This window comes from Canis aureus, chromosome 7 (genome assembly GCF_053574225.1).
Source record: "Canis aureus isolate CA01 chromosome 7, VMU_Caureus_v.1.0, whole genome shotgun sequence".
NCBI lineage: Eukaryota > Metazoa > Chordata > Mammalia > Carnivora > Canidae > Canis > Canis aureus.
The window spans coordinates 51,356,355-51,379,255 of NC_135617.1; the positions used below are offsets into that span (position 1 = coordinate 51,356,355).

At 41.3% G+C, this 22,901-nt stretch overlaps 1 protein-coding gene and 1 long non-coding RNA gene across 17 annotated transcripts in view; one reads left to right on the forward strand and one right to left on the reverse strand.

The window, feature by feature from the left end:
* KLHL31 (kelch like family member 31) overlaps window positions 1-22,901 on the forward strand; it is a 143,741-nt gene that overhangs the window by 48,002 nt on the left and 72,838 nt on the right. For 2 of the 16 annotated variants that reach the window (XR_013383321.1, XR_013383320.1), the window contains one exon: window positions 20,399-21,364. The exons of the other annotated variants lie outside the window; for them this stretch is intronic. The gene's annotated coding sequence lies outside the window, so the exon portion shown is untranslated. Of the gene's footprint in view, window positions 1-20,398; window positions 21,365-22,901 lie in introns of those variants that run through there. 16 annotated transcript variants of the gene reach the window in all.
* On the reverse strand, window positions 20,216-22,501 carry LOC144317352 (uncharacterized). The gene is made up of 2 exons (XR_013383322.1): window positions 22,116-22,501; window positions 20,216-20,548 (listed from the first exon to the last, which is right to left on the reverse strand). It is a non-coding gene; the product is annotated as an uncharacterized LOC144317352 (long non-coding RNA).

Genomic DNA, 22,901 nt, shown 5'->3' on the forward strand with positions numbered 1-22,901 from the left:
CATTTACTATATGCTTATCACATAGTAAACATTAGCTGTTATTAATTCAGAAAATTCCTAAATTTTACATTACTTTCCCTTCATTCAAGACTCAAAATTCTGCCATAAGGGAAATATTTGTAAGTAGGATTGGAGGAAGAGAACTTACACCAGCCAGCCCGCCCAACCTAGTAATTATACCCTATCCCACACCTCTTTCCAATTTCCTTGTGACAAATGTTGTCTCTCTTTCCAAATTTTGTTCAATCAAGTGACAACATGGCAATGTCTGCTGGATTTTGATCTGTTTCCATGACACCTAAAACTAAATAAATAAGGAGAGGATGGCCTTGTGCAAGGAGGCCTTGTATTCTGATCATCCCTTTGCTTCCAAGAGTAATTTTTCCTTGTTTCTCCCTCCTCCCAAAGCTTAGCTACTCAAGGGATGATTAGGAATCAACTGTGTACAATTCCATAACACTTGATTTTCACAACTGAGGTCTTTTGTAGCTGACTAGTGCAGAACAGAGTACCTTGCCATCAGAGACAAGAAGAGACTTACCTAGAGCAGATAAAGCAAAACCCAAAATGCAACATAGATGCAACAGAAAAGCTTTCCTGTTCCTGGTTTGTGTTCTAACTTGTCTCGAAGGGGGCAGCCCTGGTGGCTCAGCGGTTTAGCGCCACCTTCAGCCCAGGGCCTGATCCTGGAGACCCGGGATCGAGTCCCGCATGGGGCTCCCCACATGGAGCCTGCTTCTCCCTCTGCCTGCTTCTCCCTCTGCCTGCATCTCTGCCTGTGTCTCTCATGAATAAATAAATAAAATCTTAAAAAAAAAATAACTTGTCTCGAAGTGTGTACTGAAAGAGCTTGATGGAATGGGTGGATAGCACCAGCACCGAGAAAACACTGTCACTGAGAAAAGTCACTTGATAAATCCTAATCTTGCAAACAGCCATGCCATTCATGACTCTGATGCTAAGATTAAATTACGACTGTGCCCCAGGAAAGCAGAACTCTACCAGGATACTCCTCCCACGGAGTGTTCTTCATGTCTGAACTTAGCGTTCTCAACACTCCTCTCAAGGTCTATTTTCAACTGCTGTACAAAGGATTAATGACAGTAACTCCTTCTAATGTGATTAATGTTTCAGAAATATATCCCATTGTGGAATTCATTGTGGAATATCCCGACTTCATAGAGAAAGGCCTTCAAAAATAAAGGAAATGAAATCACAGATGTCTGAGTATAAACAGATTTTCTCTTTTCATGTTCAGTAACTAATCTTGGTCAATGAATGTTTGTTTCAAAAATAAACGCATGCGCAGCAGCCTTCCTACTAATGGTAGAAAATGACATCGCTATTTAAATATTAAATTAATGTAGGGCACCTGGGTAGTAGTGCAGTCAGGTGAACACTGACTCTTGTTTTGGCTCAGGTCACGATCTCAGGGTACTGGGATCCATCCCCAGGTCTGCCCTGCATGGAGCCCCCTGTTGGGCTCTGTGCTCAGTGGAGACTCTACTTGAGGATTCTCTTTCTCCCCCTCTGTTCCTCTCTCCCAAACCCGCCCATGTCCTCACACACACACTCTCTCAAATAGTCTTTTAAAAAAATAAATGTTGAATTAATGCAAATTAAGGGGTAAATGTTGTTCATGAAGTGTAGAGATGGACTACACATTTTACCCTTACTCTAGTCTCAGTAATATTTTCTGTTGAGCCATCATGACAAATCAGTCCTTTTGGGGGGACTCAGTTTTTGAATCATTGGAAAAGAAGGGGGATAAGACCACTGACCTCATGTCATCATTCTGAAAATAGAGAAAAATCAAGTAAACAATAGTTTTAAAACTATCAAGAGTATAGATTAATTAGTAATAGTATAAGAAAAGGAATACAATAAATTCCAGTCTTATTTTAAGATTATTTATTTATTTATTCATGAGAGACACAGAGAAAGAGGCAGAGACAGACAGAGGGAGAACCAGGCTCCCTGTGGGGAGCCCAATGTGGGACTTGATCCCAGGATCCCAGGATCCCAGGATCCCAGGATAATGACCTGAGCCAAAGGCAGACACTTAACCACTGAGCCACCCAGGTGACCCCTCTCCAGTCTTTTAATATGGTCACATAAATACATGTATGCATGCATATATGGATGTGTATTTGTTCTTATTATTAGCCTGAAGCACAGCTATGTAGATTTATACCTCACCAAGGTCTATGGGCATTTCACAATTAAAGCTAGAGATTTTTCTATCAACATATCAAGCACGTTCTTTGTTTTCTAAAACCATGATAGCAAATTTTATATTTATTATACCAAAACATAATTAGTAGTTATTCTTGTGAACACAGACAGAATCATATAAAAACAACAGGTGCAAGAACTCGTAGATAGTCATTAATGGCAAAGGCCCTGAGGATTTGGAGCCAGAGTTACAAAATACCACAGAAGCAGGTGTTCTAGGTATTCCCGTGGCTCATGTGAGCACTTAGAAATATTTGATGTGGTGGATGGCAGCTTGCTTAATAACGAGGCTGAACAGGACAGCTGGCAAGAGGATTAGTGGTATGTGGAAAGCTGGGGATTGGAGAACAGAAAAGGAATGAACAAATTTGGCAGAGTTGGTTTCTGTGTTCCCAGGACCTCTGCTCTGGTGTCTCGCTCGGATTCCCTGTGCTCTTCACCAGCGGGACAGCACACTGTCTCCATACTGGATAGCCCTTCCCTAGTTCTTCTCATGATTGGCTCCTTCTAATTGTTTAGGACTCACCTTGTGCTACTTCTTCAAGGACACCAACACCTCCCAGTCTCTCTAGTTCTCTGTAGCCGTATCACCATCTGCAACTGCTCTTTAATCATTTGTGTATTGTTCACAGTGTGTTGCTGCCCACCACACTGCCCACAGTGGGTTGAGCTTTATAAAAGGAAGAAGTACATCCCTGGCAATTTCTGGGTCATAGGATATATACATCAAACAATTGATGAATAGGGGCACCTGGTTGCTCAGTCAGTTAAGCCTCGGACTCTTGATCTCCACTCAGGTCTTGATCTCGGGATCTTGAGTTCAATCCCCACATTGGGCTCCACACTTAAAAAACAAAATGAACAAAAACCCTGATAAATGAATGCATTAATCCTCAAGGCTTCTTACGGCTCAACCATTTTCTCACTGATTATCTCTTTCCTCAAAAAACATAAGCTTTATTCTTGATTCATGGCAGTCGCCCTTCCCAATTTTTGAGGTAATAGTATGTTAACCATGGCTGATTCTCATTAGCACATCAGTCAGCAAATACAACCACCCTTTCACATAACAAAATGATGTAACTTAGTTAAAATTCCTTTGTGATCTAGTTCTTAAAGTACATAGGGATGTCCATTTCTAACAATATAGAAAAACTTAGAACTTCCAGTTATAAAACACTTGGAAATGCTGAATGAATTATACCGAACATTCTTTTAAATGCAGAGCTGAATTAAAAGAAACTGTGGGAAAGTATGAAAAAGCAGCTAAAACTGAAAACCACAGCAGCACAGAGGATGTAAGTACATGGTTGTTTTGAAGAAGAAGCAGGAGAGAGAAGAAAATGTTCCCCCAGTAACCCAAAGCTTGGTGTATAAATATATACTTGGAGATAGGAGATGTGGCCCTGGCTCTATGCAAAGCTGAGAGTTGGAATGGGACCCAAAGTACTGTATTTTCAGAGCAAATATATAGCTTGCTGAAGAACCATGCCTCTAATCCAGGCCTCACAAGATCCTCACAGATAACGGCTCACTGGATATAAACTCACAATCTAAAATTCTAAAACACAGGCCACGATGAGCAAGAGTTAGCAGATACCACAAACAGCATGACTGGATGTCTAAGAGTTTAAATCATATAACAATAAGAATCAGGAGAGAAAAAAAATGCAAAGATGGGGGGAAAAAAAAACACAAGGGATGCCTGGGTGGCTCAGTGGCTGAGCATCTGCCTTTGGCTCAGGGTGTGATCCTAGAGTCCCAGAGTCGGGTCCTACATCAGGCTGCTGCATGGACCCTGCTTTTCCCTCTGCCTGTGTCTCTGCCACTCTCTCTCTCTCTCTCTCTCTCTGTCTTTCATGAATAAATAAATAAAATCTCTTTAAAAACACACAAAAATACATTCGTGGACATTAAAAACTCAATACACATTAGGAAGAGCTAAGAGAACATTGTCAAACCGTAGGATAGATGTGAGTCTGAATCACAGGGAGATTAAGAGATGAAAAATATGAAGAGAGATGAAGGGACATTGAGGACAATATGAAAAGTTATCTAACAGGAGTTCCAGAAGGAAAAAAAAAATTTAAAGGAAAGTACAATGACTACGAATTTTCCAAAATTTATGAAACACATAAGTCATCTGATTCAGAAAGTTCACTAAGTCCTGACCCAGGATAAGTAAAAGTAAATCCACTCCTAACACACTGTAGTGAAACAGCAGAATATCGCAAAGATCTATGCAGCAAAAGTCAGAATAATGCACCCAAAATATACAATAAATAGATTGATATGAGAAGTCTCAACAGCAACAGTGTACATCAGAAGACATTGCAGTAGTTTCTTCAGGATGCTTAGACAAGATAGTCAGCAAGCTAAAATTCTATGCTAAACTATCATTAAAGTAATAATAATAATTGCCAGTGCAATTAACAAACCCTACTACTTCAGGAAGAACAAAATTTAACCCAAATGGAAGGAATGAGATGCAAAAAGGTATAATAAGCAAAGAAATTAATTAATAAATATTTAGATGATTCTAAATAGTTCTTGATTATATTAGGCAACGGAATAATGATTGATTTGCGATTATAAAAATAAGATGGAATTGAATGAAGATGGAGGAGGTTTTGGCTGAGTGTTCTAAAGTCTTTCTATTAATTGGGAGGTGAGACATTTGTTAACCTTGAAAAAGTTGAAAGTCACATGCACATGATCAAATGTTCACTATCACCACTAATAGAAATATATATTTTTTCAATATATAGTTTTCAAGTCAAATGAAGCTGTCAAAAAGCTTGTGTGTGGTCTAGTACAGCTGAAAAACTTATTTCATAGCACTAGAGCCGACGGTCTACCTGCTTTAGGAAAAGTCCTCCCCTCCTCCAAACAGACTTAGACGTTCATTCCTGTCTTCTTGTGTGCCATGGGCAAACCTCCTGTAGAGCAAGTTTTGTAATGGTGGTTTCTTGGGTCATTTTCCTGTGCTTTCCTCACCATTATATCCCAGTGCCTGGCACAGAGCTGGTGTTCTCATGTGTGTAGAATGAATGGATGCAACTTGCTCAAGGCTGCACAGTTACCCAGTGACAGATAAGAACAAGAACTCAGATCTTTGCTCACCCAGTCTTGTTCCTTTTGAAAAAAAAAAAATTGTTGTATCTGAGAAAATTGTCGTGTCCCATGAAAATAGTCGTTGCTTGATTAAAGTGATAAGAATTCCCTCTGAGATCAAAACGCCAATGATGAAAACAGAACAGTTCACATCAGTAACTATTGCTAATCTTCTGTTTAGAGAAAACCCACACTTTGCAGGTTTTGCTGGTTTTAGAGCAGAGTCCTAGAATGGGCTTTCAGAGAGCCTGACTTTTCAGGGAGAACTTAACCATATCTCTCCCAAGGCAGCCTCTCCAGGAGCATGATTCCAGGGGATAGAGAGGATTTCCTACCCACCAGCTTGTCACTGCTGAGAATTAAGATGCCTTGTTAAAATGCCGTGTGCCTTGAGACCCTGCTAGGGTCTAAAAGATGTGGAAGGTGGAAGGGCTGGGAACCAGCTGAGGATTTGCTGTTGGGAGGCTCTGCACTGAATCAGCAAGAAAGGAAGGGGAATTGAGGTGGGAGGGCAGACAGGAGGGAGGGGGGTGTGCAAGAAGCTAAAGGTGAAGGAAGATACCAAATACCTATTTCGTAATTTTGCTCAGGGCCAGCTCCGTTCATATTTCCAGCCCCAGCAACACACATGTTAAAAGGGAAAGTTCCACATTTGATCTCCATGATCTCCCCACAAAATTAAAGGGTGGGAAGGAAATCGAAGATCTTTTGAGATTCTTCAGGGGGCAGTGGGCACCTGCATGAGAGAGACTCTCGAAGCTCTGTCTCCACGCAGCATTTTCTTATCAGTCAAGAGCCCAGAGGGGCAGATTATTCCAAAGGCTTTGCTTCAAGAGGAGGATGGTCACAGATAGCAGTAAGGGGAAGGGAAGACTGAGGGTGGACAGCCCTACGCAGGGGGGAAAAGAGGGCGCTGAGTATGAGGGCTCTGGTTTGGGTTCCTGTCTAAACTTGCGGAGGTCGGAGTCCTGCTATGTCCAGGCATATAATACTTTGGCAAAAGGAGCCAAGTTCTTAAATACAGCCTCTTCCCTCCACACAAGCCTTTCTCTCCTTAACCTGCCTCCACGTGGAGAAGCACCAGAAAGGAAACACACCCTCCAAAAAGGACAGGAAGAGGTATGTGTGTGTGCGGGTGTGTGGGTGTGTGTGTATGTGTGTGCACGCGTGTGTTTAATGTGTTATCAAGAATGGACAGAGGAATGTGGGCGGCAGAAATACCTCGCATTTTTGCCACACTGAAGTGACTAAGGTTAATTTTCTACTCCCATCTTTCACCTCGGAGGTACCAGATGAATCTCTTAGATATGTTTCATAGGATTGTGGAGCCTTATCAGAGAGGGATTTCAGAACTATGATAAAGTGGAACAAAGTAGAACCCTACAGGCTCCCAAGGAGATGCCCCACCCCCTACCCTACCCCCCCTACCCCCAATTACCATTTCAGTCAAAGCCTTAACTGGGCAAAAGGAAAGCAGACTGTGGAACAAGAGCCCCTGAGGCAGCCTGTTCCGCCTCTGGCTCTCTGAGCTCTGAAGGAGCCGATTGTCAGCTAGCATTGAAAACAAAACAGAGCTTTCTCTCTTGAGCCTCGCTGTTTGTATTTGTTCAGAATGCATGGGCTAATACTCTGATCTGGGATCACTTGCTTATTTCCAGAGACCTCACTTACACACAGTTGTTGGGGGAAAAAAGAAAATCTCCATTTTCTCACAAGTGGATTTGAGGTGAGAAGAATCCAGTTAGCAGTAAAGGTTTCCCCAGGTAAACATTTCAGTGCACCAGGGTCCACACCACCACCACCACCACCACATGAAGAGCTGTGATCAAGAAGCCCCTTGCAAAATGTTACCTGTGGAACTGCTTTAATGTCTTCCTTAACAGACGCTTGGCATTAGTGAATCAACCACTGGGTTAATTAGAACTCAGACTAGCAGCCTATTCTCAGCTCATAGAATAAACACTGTTTTCCTTTGGTCTAATTGCAAGATGTTCTTAAACATCATCATTTTGTGAAAGAAACTGACTACAAATTGCTTCATGAACCACATTGTTGGGACACAGAATGTGCCTGCGATCTGGAGAAGGTGTTTGCAGTTTGCCAACAAAATGCCATCCACGGAGGACAGCACTGCTGTCCATATTCTCTTGGCACGGGACACCTGGGTGGCCCAGCGCTTGAGCCTCTGCCTTTGGCTCAGGTCCTGATCCTGCAGTCCCTTGGATGGAGTCCCACATTGGGCTCCCTGCAGGGAACCTGCTTCTCCCTCTGTCTCTGTCTCTCTCCGTGCATCTCTCATGAATAAATAAATAAAATCTAAAAATAAAAAAAATAAGATATTCTCTGGGCAAATGCTATTTTCTTCCTCATATTCTTTCCTCGTCTTCTACATAACCCCTATCTGAAAAAGGCCAGATCAGAATCAAAATGTCCTTCCCCCTTATCAACAGATTTTATGTGGTTCCACAAAGCTGCTGGCTTCAGTGATCTTTTAGATTTCTTTTCCCAAACCCCAGCAACAGTCTGTATCATCATAATTGAATTAGAAAGCCAACAAACAAACACAAAATGACCACACCGCCAGCACTATCAACAACAAAACTCAGAAACAAAGTGACTTTCTTTAAGTCAGTGAGGCTTGATTAAACACCTGGGGGAGCATAATGGGTCAGCCATTCTGGAACACATTGGGTTGTTATTGTAGAATTTTGCTTGAGTATTTACCCTAAGGGATTATAATACCTGGAGTTTTACCAAACCTGATCTGCACAGGTGCCCCTATGCCATATGAGAAAATCCCCAGGCACAAAAGGGAGAAAACATTTGAAGGGGCCTCTTGGATGCCCCTGGGACCTCCAACATTTAGAGTGGTAAGCACTCTGATCTGAAACTCCCTTCCAAAGAGATCCTCCCGTGTGTATGACTACAGACCTTGACCAAAGAACTACAAGCCTCTTAAAAAAAAAAAAAAAATGGGACTCCCGGGTGGATCAGTGGTTGAGCATCTGCTTTGTCTCAGGGTCCTGGGATCAGGTCCCACATCAAGCTCCTCACAGGGAGCCTGCTTCTCCCTCCATCTCCGTTTCTGCCTCTCTCTGTGTGTCTCTCATGAATAAATAAATAAAATCTTTTAAAAAAAAAAGCAAAAAGCAGCAAGTGGAAGCTGAAGTAACAACTGTGTATTATTATACAAACTGGAGTTTCAATACCATTCTGGAGAGCTTTTACATAGTAATAACTTGCAGGTGATCTTTGAAGGTGTTCTGCCACTTGGCCACCACTAGAGGGCGGAGCAGACCACTTTCACACATTTCCTCCCGCAGAAAGTTGAAAGTTCTGAGCCAACGGACTGAATGCTGGGCAGACCTCTGCCCTGACAAGTCTCTTTCCACCCCTTAACTTCATCCAATGTGTGCATCACCTCTGAAGGTTAGGGCGGAAGAAAGAGCAGGCAAGCACATGAGTTGCATTGAAATTTAGTGTTTCACTGGAGAAGAGAATCTCGACTTTGATCATTTGCATCTACTAAAATGTTTCAGCCCTTTCCATAGGTCAGAGACTGGGGAAACAAATCCAAGTAGCTGTTCTTTCCTTCTACAAGCTTACAGCTTGGGCAGCAAGGCTGACATAGGTGACTTCGTCAAGACACTAAGTTCTAAATGCAGTACAGCTGAGAGGAGGGGAAGCTTAGTCAGCTTTGGGTGCAGGTGAGCAGACATCATTACCCAAAGACTTAAGAAGTGAATGTGCAGGGCACCTGGGTGGCCCAGGCCGTGATCCCAGAGTGGGGGATCAAGTCACACATTGGGCTCCTGCTCCTGCATGGAGCCTGCTTCTCCCTCTGCCTGTGTCTCTGCCTCTCTCTCTCTCATGAATGAATAAATAAAATCTTAGAAGAAGGAGAAGGGGAAGGGGAAGGAGAAGAAGGAGAAACAGCAGCAGCAAATGTGCTGGAGGCTCAAAGACCAAATCAGAAATCACTGATTGAAGGAGAAAGACAAGCAGAAAGAGAGGGTCTTTTGAGAAAATACTTTCAGTATAACAGAATCTATGACAGGGGAAAAAAATACCCAAATGCAAAATAAGAGAGAAAAGTCAAAATTTAGGGCCGAGAAACCATTAGGATTTTTTTTTTTTTTAATGATAGTCACACAGAGAGAGAGAGAGAGGCAGAGACACAGGCAGAGGGAGAAGCAGGCTCCCTGCACCGGGAACCCGACGTGGGATTCAATCCCGGGTCTCCAGGATCGCACTCTGGGCCAAAGGCAGGCACCAAACCGCTGCGCCACCCAGGGATCCCGGTTTTGGTTTGTTTTTTAAACTATAAGCTTTTCTAGAATTCAGAAAGTTTGGGATAAAAGCAATTTAGAAAGAAAACAATAACATGACCACACTGCCCTGAAATTAATACACAGAGGGTAGAGAATGTTGCAGAATATTTTTACTGTTCTCATTAGTCTTTTTTTTTTTTTTAAATACATTTCTGAAGAGCCCTCCCACCCTGAAAGGGCATTTGAATATTATTCCCATTGTGTATGCAGCGGTGTGCCTGGGAACCCTGTAGGCCAGTCTGGGGGTCATAGTGGAACCTGCCTCCACTTCTCTAAGGTGTCCACCTCACCCACCAAACCTGTACGAAGTGCAAATGCAGTGGTCTAGTCCTGCATTCGCACTTCGTATTAATGGCTACACCCCGTACACCTGGCTACACCAACATCACTCGGGGAGCTTCTAAAACAACAAATGTCCAGCCCCATCCCCCCTCCCAGTTGTGATTTAACTTTAGAAAATCTCTAGATTATTCTAATGTGAAGTCAGGGTGGAGGCCTACTGAGTTATACAACTGGTGACATTCCTCAGGAAAAACACAAAATTCCAATTAGGATATGGAATCTTCACTTTCTTTTTCTTGAGCACCAGGAATGAACTGAATTTTCTATGTTAACTTTTTGTACCTTCAATGCCTGGAATGGATTATAGGGAAAATATGTTATCTTTGCCTTCTTTCTCTTGAGCACCAGAAATGAGTGGAATCTTCTATGTTAACATTTTATACCTTCAGTTCCTGGAATGGTTTGTAGGGAAAATATGTTATCACAAAGAAAATATCATTAAAACTAAAATTAATACACAGAGGGTGGAGAACGATGCAAAATATTTATTTTTACTGTTCTCATGAGTCTTTTTTTTTTTTTTTTTTTTTTTTTTTTTTACATTTCTGAATAGCCCTCCCACCCTGAAAGGGCATCTGGAAGTTCCTCCCTTCAGGATGCTCTGGATACCACTCTGCCCTTCCCTGGGGCTTCCAGGCTCATCTCTGAACAGCAGAGTGAGATGCCTCAGCCTCTCAAGCTCCTTCTTGGCTTTATTCTGGACTTTGGGTGGCAGCCCCTCCTGTGCTTTCTTATGAAGTATGTGTGCTGATGGTTAGCAATTTTGAATTCTTTATGTTACAGCATCTATGAAACTGACATTGCTCCCATTTACCTCCTCTCATTATTATGCTAGCATATTACTTAGTTTTGTCATGTTACATTGTCTTTCAAATAATTCTTCCCTATGATGGTGAATTGTACATGTCAACCTGACTGGGCCATGAGATGTCCAGATAAACTGATTAAATATTATTTCTGTGTATCTGTAAGGGTGTTTCTAGGGGATATAAGCATTTGACTTGGTGAGCTGAGTGAAGTAGATTGCTGTCTCCAATGTGGGCATCATCCCACCTGCTGGGAACATGAATAAAACCAAAAAGCAGAGGAAGATTGAATATTTTCTCTCTGCTTGACCACTTGAGCTGTGAGTCTTGTCCTGCCCTTGGACTAGGACTTACACTATTGGCACTCCTGAGTCTCAGGCCTTCAGACTCAGACTGGAATCATACTACCAGCTTTCCTGGGGTTCTAGCTCACAGACAGTAGATTATGCGACTTCTCAGCTTCTGTAATTGTGTAAACCAACTTCTTTATAATAAATCTCTAGATATATAAGTAGATAGATGATAGATAGATGATAGATAGATAGATAGATAGATAGATAGATAGATAGATTCCCATTGGTTCTGTTTTTCTAGAGAACCAGGACTGACTACTACATTCTCCATCAGGAGGGAGTATGAGAGGACAGAGAAAGATAAAGGTGATGATGAAGAGGGGACTCTGGCCCTGCCACATCTCTCACACCTTGCCGTCCTTCCTCCAGCTTGCTGAATTGGAGGCTCACATCAAAGGATCCCAGAGTAGTCACTCGAAAGTGGCATATTGTAAGTGTTGGGATGGCCTACTTTTCTTGGGCACTTTGGCTCAAAGTTCAGTCCAAGACAGCTGCTGTCCCTTAAAATCAGTCCTCCTCTGGCAAGAAAGTTGCATCAAGCAAGCACTCTAGCAAGAGCTCTGTTACTGAGGAATTGCCAGGGCTGAAGGTCCACGGTTGGCAGCCTCCCGCAGCAGGAGGGAGAGGAGCCGCTGCTCGGACATCTTTATGTCTCTAGAGGGCAGGGCAGGGCAGCCACACAAGCTGGGAGCTGGTAAGTCAGCATTTCAGCAGCTGTGTAGGTGGGTAGCTCCTAATAAAATAGGCACAGAATAAATAAGTATCCAGCAAAAAGGATTCCTTTGAAATTTTACTAGGAGAAGCATAGAAACTAAAGATAAGGGGTGCCTGGGTGGCTCAGTGGTTGAGCATCCACCTTTGGGTCAGGTCGTGATCCCGGGGTCCTGGGATCGAGTCCCACATCAGGTTCCCTGCAGGGAGTCTGCTTCTTCCTCTGCCTATGTCTCTACCTCTCTCTGTGTGTCTCTCATGAATAAATAAATAAATGAACTCTTAAAAAAAACCTACAACTTCTGAAGGATTACTATGTAATCATGCACTCATTACTTATACACATAATCTCATAGATGCTGGATGGGAGCATCCTGTAATTTAAGTGCTTATTTGTTCCATTTTGGCTTAGAGAGATTAAGTTACTTTCCCAAGAATACATAACTGGCCAATTCTAGAGCTTGAATTGACCTATGGGAAGACTTACCTCCAAGATCTGTATCTGAACAATGAGAGAGACCAAGACTATTCTTTTGCCACAAAAGCAATCCAAAACCCTTCTCTGAAAATGCTATATCCCTCTGAGCTTTTCAGGCGAGGCCAAAATACCATTCTGTGTAAGAGTCCTAAAGTTTCTATTCTCTTCTATTATAAAGCCATGATTTATAGTTAGAACTTCTCAGTAGCAAATTGTTTCTTATATACCATTAAATGAAAGAAGTTACAAACAACATAATGGCTTTTGTGCAAAAATGTGTATGTCTGCAAATAGATCTCTATTTTAGAAAATATGCTCTTTTAAGGTATCATTAACACATAGCATTATATTTGTTTCAGGCATACAAAATAACAGGGTATTTGTGTATATTGTGAAATGATCACTATGATAAGTCTAGTTACCATCTGTCACCACATAGTTATAAAAACAAAGTGTTTCTTGTGATTGGGACTTTTAAGATCTACTTTCTTAGCAACTTTTTTAAAAAGATTTTATTTGTTTATTCATGAGAGACACAGAGACAGAGAGGCAGAGACATAAGCAGAGGGAGAAGCAGGCTCCAGGCAGGAAGCCTGATGTAGCACTTGATCCCAGAACTCCAGGATCACGCCCTGAGCCAAAGGCAGATGCTCAACCACTGAGCCACTCAAGTGTCCCCCTTAGCAACTTTCAAATATGCAGTACAATATTATTAGCCAAAGTCACCATGCTAGCATATATGCATTTTGATCATGAAATACTGGATATAAAAAGAGGGTGAGATATTGGACAATCTTTTCACCTTTCATTTTGTACAGTTCTGTACAGATTATATGTGGATGGAGAGGTCATGGTACCTATTTTGGTTCGTTTTTATACCTCCTTGGTTTGAAAATTAGAATTAATATTTATTATTTTCAAAACTATCTTTTAGAAGTCACTCTTGAAACGTTTTTCTACAGGTAGCATTTTCAGTAGCTATTTTTTTCCTCTTTTCTTTTTTCTTTTTTTCTTCTTTTTTCTTAGTAGCTATTTTAAGAAACGGTATAAAGAGTGAAAAAGATTTCATGATTAAATTTCCCTCTCATGATACTGATAAACTCATTTAAATTAATAATTTAATAAGCAGGGAGCCTGCTTATCCCTCTGCCTATGTCTCTCCCTCTCTCTGTGTCTCTCAATAATAAATAAAAATCTTTTAAAAATTAATAATTCTATATATTATCCTTCACCTGAAAACTTACTGAATGCTTCCAGACCACCCCAAACAAAGATTCTTGTACTTGAACCAAACCCATATGTATATATGAGACCAACTCATCTTGCTTTGAAAAGTCAGAAGCATGATTGATTATAGGACTGAGAGACAATAAGACCCTAGCACACTTTGTGGATTTGGTAACTTTCTACCCTTTGTACCTGAAAGGAAGAGAGACTTCTTAACCCTATTTTCTTAAAAATGGACTTGCCAGTTTATAGAAGCATTTCACATAAAAACCTCAACTGAGTTTATGTTGGAACTTAGAAAATTTGAAGGTAGAGTACTTCACGTAAGAAAAATAATGTTTTCTGGATTTAAAAAAATACAGAACTCTAACTACTTAGTAAGGAGACATTTTACTAAACCACATCAGAAAATCAGTTTCACTTGTTAGTAGTCCTTAGCATATGCTGAATAATTTCTTTAAAAAAAAAAAAAAGATTTATTTATCTGTTTTAGAAAGAGCAAGTGAGTGAGGGAGGCTCGATCCCAGGACCCTGAGATCATGACCTGAGCCGAAACCAAGAGTCAGTCACTCAACCGACTAAGCCACCCAGGCACCTTGATGAATACTTTCTAATAGCTATTCTGAATAAGAAGTTTGAAGTCTTATCAGTCAAAGGATACAATTTATAAGACACCCCTTGAGGCAGAAGTGGAGCTCAAATGTTGGGCTGTAAAACAAACAAAAAATAAACACAGATTCAACAAACATGTACTGCACTTCCAAAGGAAGAGAACTTTGATCTGAGTCCTGCAGGATGAGAAGCAGTTACGGAGGTGAAGGACAGAGATAGTGGGAAGTGATGTGGATGGAGGAAGTGTTGTGTCTGAAGTTTCCAGCCAGGAGGCAAGACAGCAGTTCCACCAAAAACTGGAAGAAAACCATGAAGCACAGATTGCTGACAGGACAGTGGCTCCTGAAGAAGCCTATGAACGCATGGCACTGTAGACCATGCAAAATATTTTGGCCTCTATCCAGAAGCTAATGGGAAATTATTGAAAGGTGGTCAGTGTGTGTAGGAATGTTCTAAATGAATTGTCAAAAAGTCAGTGGCCTAATTTTGTTCCTTTGGAAGTAATCCTCTTTTCATCGTGGCTGTTTTGTTGTACATTTTTAATATGCCATGTTTGGTGTGGATTAGTGTCCTTCACCAATTGTGGAAAATTCTCAGCTGTCATCTCCTCAAGTGTTTCCTCTTTCCCATTCTAACTTTCTCCTCTTCATTGAGAACTCTAATTTGACATGTTAGATTTATGTATTCTGTCTTACTCGTCTCTTAACCTCTAGGTCACATTTTTCCATCTCTTTTTCTCTCTATGCTGCATTCTGCAAAATTGCTTTGGAATGTTCTTCTAGCTCAGTAATTCTTCCTTCCTTCTTTCTTTTTTATTTCTTTCTTCCTCTTTCTTTCTTTCCTTCTTTCTTCCTTTTCAGTTCTAGACATTCTACCAACTTTTTAAAAATCTACTTGTTCATGCTTTTAATAATTCTATTCACTGCTCATATTATCTAGTCTTTCCTCAAATTTTATTGAATTTTTTTATTTTGTGATAATTGTAGATTCTCATGTAGTCATGAGGAATAATACAGGGAGATCCCATGTATTGTTTACCCAGATTCTTCCAAGGGTAACATCTCACAAAATTGTAGTGGGATGTCACACCCTGACCTTAGTTTTAAAAAACAAAAACAAAAAAGCAAGCGTGTTATGTTGCCTTTTAATATTTGGTGTCTGAGAAGGCCAACAATAGAAACATCTTTGTAAGTCTTTTTTTTTTTTACAATTCTTTTTAAAATTTTTAAATTTATTTTAGAGAGATTGAGAGAGAGAGCACACATGAACGGTGGGGAGGGGCACAGGCAGAGAATCTTGAGCAGCTTTGCCACTGAGATGGAGCCTGTCAGGGCTCTTAATCTCAAGACCCTGAGATCATGACCTGAGCTGAAACCAAGGGTCAGAGACTTAACGGACTGAGCCACCCAGGCACCACCTCCCTTTTTTAGAATTAATTTTCTTATTTCCGTTGGTTCTTGTTCATGGTGGCTTGCTTCCTTGTGTCGTGTATGATTTGTGACTGTGAACTGTTTTACTTGGTTCTGTGAGTAGGGGGATTGACTTAGTCCTTGGATTGAAGTTGTATTCCGTCAGACAGGACTTGTTAGATTCCGTCCAGCTCCTTGTAGCACGACCAGCCCAAGACTCCTTCATGCTAAATTCCTGGCTGGAGGTATTTGAGGATGACCCAGACAGTATGAATTTCAGTTGTAAACCCACATGAAGGCTGTGTTGTGGCTGTTTAGAAAGGTAGTCTGCCGGAGATGGTGAGAGTTGTGCTCACATCTAGATCACCCTAGTTCCACAAGGGGTTGCATAGGGCAGTGAGCTCAGAAGAACTTCTTGCTGAGATTGATGCTCTGCTGTTACTGTCTTAAAATTCCTAATAATTTTGGATGAGGTGCCCTGCATTTTTATTTTACGCTGTGTCCCATAAATTATGAAGCTGGTCACGGAAGGGATATGGCCATTTACAGAATCCAGCTTTCTAGGCTGATGTTTCCTATTTTATGGAGGTTTTTTTTTTTTTTTTTTTTCTTGTACTCTGTAACTTGCAAGTTCTGTAAAACGCAAAACTCACATTTACTAGTTGGGAAGAGTGGCTTCTATATTCTTATCACTCCATGTTCCTATTATAGCTTTTGTCCTGAATACTGTTTTACAGGTCAATGCTTTTAAGATTGTTTAAAAAAATTTTTTTCTTCATTTCAGTGGGAGATTCAAACCAGATACTTAGTCTCAAATGCTGTTGGAGCAGAAGCCTGGGCAGTGCCCCAGTGCAGACCCCACTTCCCCTTGGAAAAGTCCCCTCAGGTGCACTCCTCCACTCATAGGATCACCAGCCTTCTTCCAGATCTGCTCCATCCCTTCCTCTTTCAAACTCCATATCTGGGCAATCCTAATTTGGTCCTCAGGGCCAGCGCCAACTATTTCCTCTCCCATACATTAGTTAAGGCACAGATCCCATCCCCTGTTTCCTTTAGGGTTTAACTCTTTTGAATCTCAGTAAGTCTTTCTTCTCTCAAAAGTCTGATTTTGCAAATCCAAAGCTCCTTCAAAAATCTCTGTAATGAAAATTTTAAATATGTTTACAAATTGAAAAGATAAACACTATTTTTTCTCTTTGCTTTCTTGTGGTAAAGATCTGATCCATCCTTAGGGAAGGGCCCCCTCTGAACCAGTGGGGGTGCTGAGTGTGAGCTCAAGGGAACAGCAAAGCAAACTTTGCTCTATGACTCTAGATTGTGTCTTACACCACACGTGGCTTGAGTGCTGGGGGTCTTTGAGATCAGTTCCACAGTTGGACTTCCTAGTTATATGAGCAAATAAATGCAGATTTGAGATGTAAGAAGTTTGAGTTGAAACTTACCTTACAGATGAAAGACCCTCAACTAAGCCAGTGGTTAACCAGATGTTGGAAAGTTCTGAACCCCTTTTTCAAGAAGTCAAGAGTGGAGTCCCAGGCTATTTATTTGGTGCAGAATAGTAACAGGCAAAGCCAGTTTGGGATACTTAAAGTGTGATTTTAGATTTAGCTTTCCTTTCAAAAGAGTGGAAATGTCCAAAGGTCAAGCACTGGAAATACAAAAAAAGTCCGTTATGCTTCCTGGAAAGCAGAGCAGAAACAAACATGGTCCACCAGTTGGTGGCAGCCTAGCTCTACATCAGGTATTTCAGGCTATTGTGGGATGCACCTAGTGATGGCTGAGATCTCTGGGAGTCAGGATGAGTTCATTAAAATGGGATGGGGTATACTTCTTATTCCCGCTTTAAACTTGGATAAGCTATGTTTATCCATTTTATTAGAAGCATTATCTTAAGTACGAGTTAAAGGAAAAAGCATCAACCAAGCATTGGGGTTTTTTGGTCTTAAGATCCATGTAAATGCTCTGAGAATATTTTTCTAAATACTCAGAGCCTGTTGTTCCACCAGAATTTCTTCTCTCTTCTTTTTTCTTTAGCAGACTTGGGACAAAACATCATTTTAAAAAAACCTTTTTCCTGACTTTCTGGATAGTCAACATAACTCCTTCCTTTTTTTTTTTTTTAAAGATCTGCTTTCCTTTCATTTCTCTCTTTTATCTGCTCCAGAGTGAGACCTGCTCCCAGACTTTGAAGGATCCTTCTCATCCTCAGGGTGTTCTGGTGGTGGCTCTGCACCCCTCAAGATAATCTCCTCCATGGAAACAAAAGTTCCATGCTTCCACCTTATTTCCCTCAGAGGTGCATTTTCTTTTCATGTTGAAAACAGACTCAGTGTCAAAACAAGCATCCTAAAAGATGCTGTCAGAGAAACATTTGCCATTGTAACCTGACACCAATACCACCACCTCAGATGCTGGCTAATGGCTGCCTCAGGCCAGACACTTCAAGCTCATGATTGGTCCTTAGGGGACTGCCAGGTCACAGGAGAAAGCCACCACTGCTCCTGCACCACCATCTGTGGGGCCTGCACCAAAGCCACACACAGGGAGGATGGAAGCACTTTTACAATCAGAAACATTGTTTTTGAGGCTAAAAGAAAAATTGGCACAATAGCCCTCCTTTAACCAAGACCCCCAGGTGCTGGAAACAGCAGAAAGTACCAAACCCTATAGAGACTGTTTTTTCCTATACATACATCCATATGATAAAGTTTAACTTATAAATGAGGCACAGCAAGAGATGAATAATAAAATAGAACAAATATAACAATAGGCTGTAATAAAAGCCATGTGAATGTAGTCTCTCTCTCTCTCTCTCAAAATATTTATTGTCCTCTACTCACCTTCTTCTCTTTTTTTAAGATTTTATTTTTAAGTAATCTCTACACTCAATGTGGGGCTCGAACTTAAAACCCCAAGATCAAAAGTTGCACACTCCCCTGATTGGGAAGAGTGGCTTCTATATTCTTATCACTCCATGTTCCTATTATAGCTTTTGTTCTGAATACTGTTTTACAGGTCATCAATGCTTTTGAGAAGATTATTTAAAAAATTTCTTTTCTTCATTTCAGTGGGAGATTCAAACCAGATACTTAGTCTCAAATGCTGTTGGAGCAGAAGCCTGGGCAGTGCCCCAGTGCAGACCCCACTTCCCCTTGGAAAAGTCCCCTCAGGTGCACTCCTCCACTCATAGGAGCCAGCCAGGCACCCACCCCTCACCCTTCTTCTGGTGGTGTTGTGAGAGGATTGCATGCCTATGGGACAGGACTAGATGAAATGAGGTGAATGACATGGGCACTGTAACATAGCCTATGACAATACATCAAGAGGAGGATCATCTACTTCTGGCCCACAGTTGACTGTGAGTAACTGAAACTGCAGAGGGCAAAACCATAAGTAAAGGGGCTATTATATACTTATTATGATTACTGATAAATTTGTATTTATTTCTGCCATCTTCTTTTGCGATCTCTTTGGGTTTGTGGGGTTTTTTAAGATCTTATTTATTTATTTATGAGAGACACAGAAAGAAAGGCAGAGAAATGGGCAAAGGGAGAAGCAGGCTCCCCATGGAGAGCCCGATGGGGGACTTCATCCCAGGACTGCAGGATCATGACCTGAGCCTAAGGCAGATGCTCAACCACTGCGCCAGCACCCACATTCTCCTTCCAAAAATACAGGAATCTTAAAATTTTATACCTCTAATCACTCCCTCTCAGTGGACCTACTATTGTTGTCCAGTGTTTTCGTTCTATCTTCTTAATTGGAAAATTATTTTAAAATGTGATACGAAACATATGTAACATCTCTATTACCATGTATTTCGTGGATAATCATTCTATCTTCTCTAGTAATTCCAATATCTGAAATCTTACCGGGATATAGAACTAGTTTTTTTGGGTGTGTGTGTGTGTGCATGTGTGTGTGTGTGTGTATGGTTCTGGCAAATCTCAGTCATGATTATTGTTTCCTAAAACATCTGGTAATTGTTTTATTCTAAACTCAGATTTTGATAACCCGTGAGAGCTTGATAAGGGTATTTCTCTTCAGAAAGGATGTGCACATGTACTAGGGCTGCCACTAAGGATCACTTCACTTCTAGGTTTCCCTTCTAGTGTCTCTGACTGAGCAGATACTGTGAATTGGTATCCCAGATCCTCAAAAGGGTAGGCCTCTGATTACAGATCCTTAGAGAAGAAATTGCTATTGTCATTTTATTCCCCACCAAGTTGTTTGTTGGTTTGTTTGTTTGTTTGTTTGTTTGTTTGTTTGTTTTGGGTGCTGCCTTCTGCAATGAGGCAGATTTTTTCCCAGCCTACCATTTCATTCCACTGAGAATGCGACATCTTCAGATATCTTGGTTGTATGGGGGACAGGGTTGTATGGGGGACAGGGAAAGTCTCAGGTTTAACCCTGCTTCTATGCATTTCTAGTTTTTTATTTAAAATTTTTTACTTATTTTTTTAAGATTTATTTATTTATTTTAGAAAGCCAGGAAGGTGCAGAGGGAGAGAGAATCTTAAGCAGGCTCCAAACTCAGCTTGGATCCCACAACCCTGAGACCACAACCTGAGCCGAAACCAAGAGTCTGACACTTCACTGACTGCACCACCCAGGTGCCCCTCTGGTTTTTTATTTTTAAGATTTTTGCCCTTTGGGCTTGCCTTCAGATCTTAGAAGTTCAGCAAGAAATGGAAAGGTGTATTTGCTGGAATTTATCTTTCATGTGGACAGTTTGAATGGGATGGCATTTCAGAACATAGTCTTCTCCTCTCTTTCCTAGCTTTTCCGGCCTGCTGTGCTCTCCACATCCCCTGGGAGGGCTTTGGGCCTGGAAGCCAACACTGAGAGGCTGCATGAGTTCACTGAGAAGTATTTGGATGACAGCGACCTTGGAACGACCACAGAGCCAAAACCAAGATGATAAGGAGCACTGAAAAACAAAAAGATAAAAAAGAGAGAGAGAAAGCAAGAAATTCCTAGCCTAAAGGGCCAATGCTCCCCTGAGAAAGATAAGAATGAAATGACACTTCAAAACATTTCAAAGATAATCTCATAGATCACATCACAACATCACCTTATACCACATAATCATGAATATCGAATCATGGGTTTGGGTTTTTTTTCACTGTATCACATAGAAGCAAAGATCAGAATCAGATGAAACACTCACTGTGGGTTGGTTGAAGTAACGGCAGAAAGTGCTAAAAGGCTTCGGTGTAGCCACAGGACTCTAATACTGCCACCGGAGTCTGTAGTAAGCCTACCCCACAAAATCCACATCAACATATCATTCCCATCCTTCTAAAGCCTTCATTTCTCCACCCTCAAGGGGCATATGAATCATCGCTGCCCCTGACGACAGGATGGCCAACACACACCTGACATTTTCCGCTAAAATAAATTGTTGCAAATGAGTTGTTATGGCTTTAATAACAGTTTGCATCCTAAAAACTGTTAACTATTGTTCCCATTCCAATTTTCAGTTTTACAAGGTAGAGCAAAAATCATAAGATGGCAGTCACATTTTACTGTGATCAGAATAATATTGACCTTATTCTAAGAAGTAACAATTCTGATGTCTGGGATGCCTGGGTGGCTCAGTGGTTGAGCGTCTTGCCTTTGGCTTAGTCCATGATCCCAGGGTCTGGGGATCCCGGGCTCCTTGAAGACTGCTTCTCCCTCTGCCTGTGTCTCTGCCTCTCTGTGTGTGTGTGTCTCTCATGAATAAATAAATAAAATCTTAAAAAAAAAATTCTGATGTCGAATGGCATTACTTCAAGTCCAAACAAGTAACTCCTGTTGGGCTTTCAGGATAATAAATGAAAGCCTATATAGGAGGAATTTATTCTGAAAGATTATTACCCTTGCCTAAAAGTACTCTGTTTTAAGATTAACGAAATACAAAAGCAACCACTTCCAATGAAGATTTCACCTAAAGTAACCTGTCAAATAAGAATCATGTGTCACATAGCATGTTAAGATTGCAAATGACATTATATAATTTTTTAAAATAATGAATCATAAAGTAGTCTCTTTTACATGAGCTATGCAATGTCCTGAACACTTAGGCTGACACTCAAAAATAGTCTATGGATGCCTTGCTCATCAGTATCACTGGCATGGGAATAGAATGAGCCCCTCTGACAGTGAGCCTAATCCAGAGTCAGCAAGACACCAGAGAGATGAACAATACCTGGGCTTGGCTCGCTGACTCAGGTGAGCACAAAAGATGTTCTCAGTCACAAAGACCTCAGGATGTAACCGGGCTCCTGGGACAGCGGGGAGCATATGCCTTCATATGCTACTTAGAGAGTTCAGTCTCTCTAAGATATATCTGGGCTTTTGGTGAAATCCAGGAACAACTGAAGCCCAACGGAGAGCCTGAACCCAAACTAGTGTCTTTCTATGCACTGCACACACGCACGCACGCACACACTCTGTCTCCCAGAGCTTGTTAAAGTTCCAATTCCAGTGCTATTATTTTATGTTTTCTTCACCTCCATCCTTGTCTGCCTCCTCTCTGTCTCCCAAGGCTGACCTTTAGATTGCCTTATCAGGGTCCCTTGCCTCTGGCTTCTTGGTTGGATTTGGCCAAGAAACACATGTAGGATATCAGAGATCCGAAAGAGAAAGGAAGAGATATTTATTCTCTCTGCTTCTTTCCTGTGTTGCCATGGCTCTTCATTCTGTAGTCATAGCTCTGGACAGGAGATCTGCCTTCCGAGGTTCCAAGCTCCTTTTAGACTCAATAACACAGTTATCTCCCTTGCCCCTTAAGGACAAGGAGTGTAAAGGCTTCTCTCTCATGCCAGCCCAGTTGGTGCTTCACCTTCCTTTCCTGGTTCCCTTAATTCTGCCCCCCCGACCCTGCACCACCCCAATGTTTCTTCATTAAACTCTTAGTTAAACCCTGTGAGGGTGTTGGCTTTCCCTGTCAGTATCCTGACTGATATACATGCCTTCCCGAAGATTTGTATGGGCCCCAGAAAATTTTATGGTCACATGTTCACTGATGCCCAGGCATTCCTGCTTCTTTACTTTATAGATCTAAATAAGAAATAGCCTCCTTACTGGTTCTAAACAAAGTAAAATGTAAAACAAGTCATTCATGAGTATAGTAGAGTTTACTAGAAAGTTGGGGGCAATGGGAAGTAGTCATATCACACACTATACAGTCAAGTTAAAAATCCACATTAGTCACATTTACCCAAGTATTTTGGACCATAGACTCTGGAGTCACCTCTATTGACCAAAAGCCAAGCCATCTCTACCACTCTCTAGCT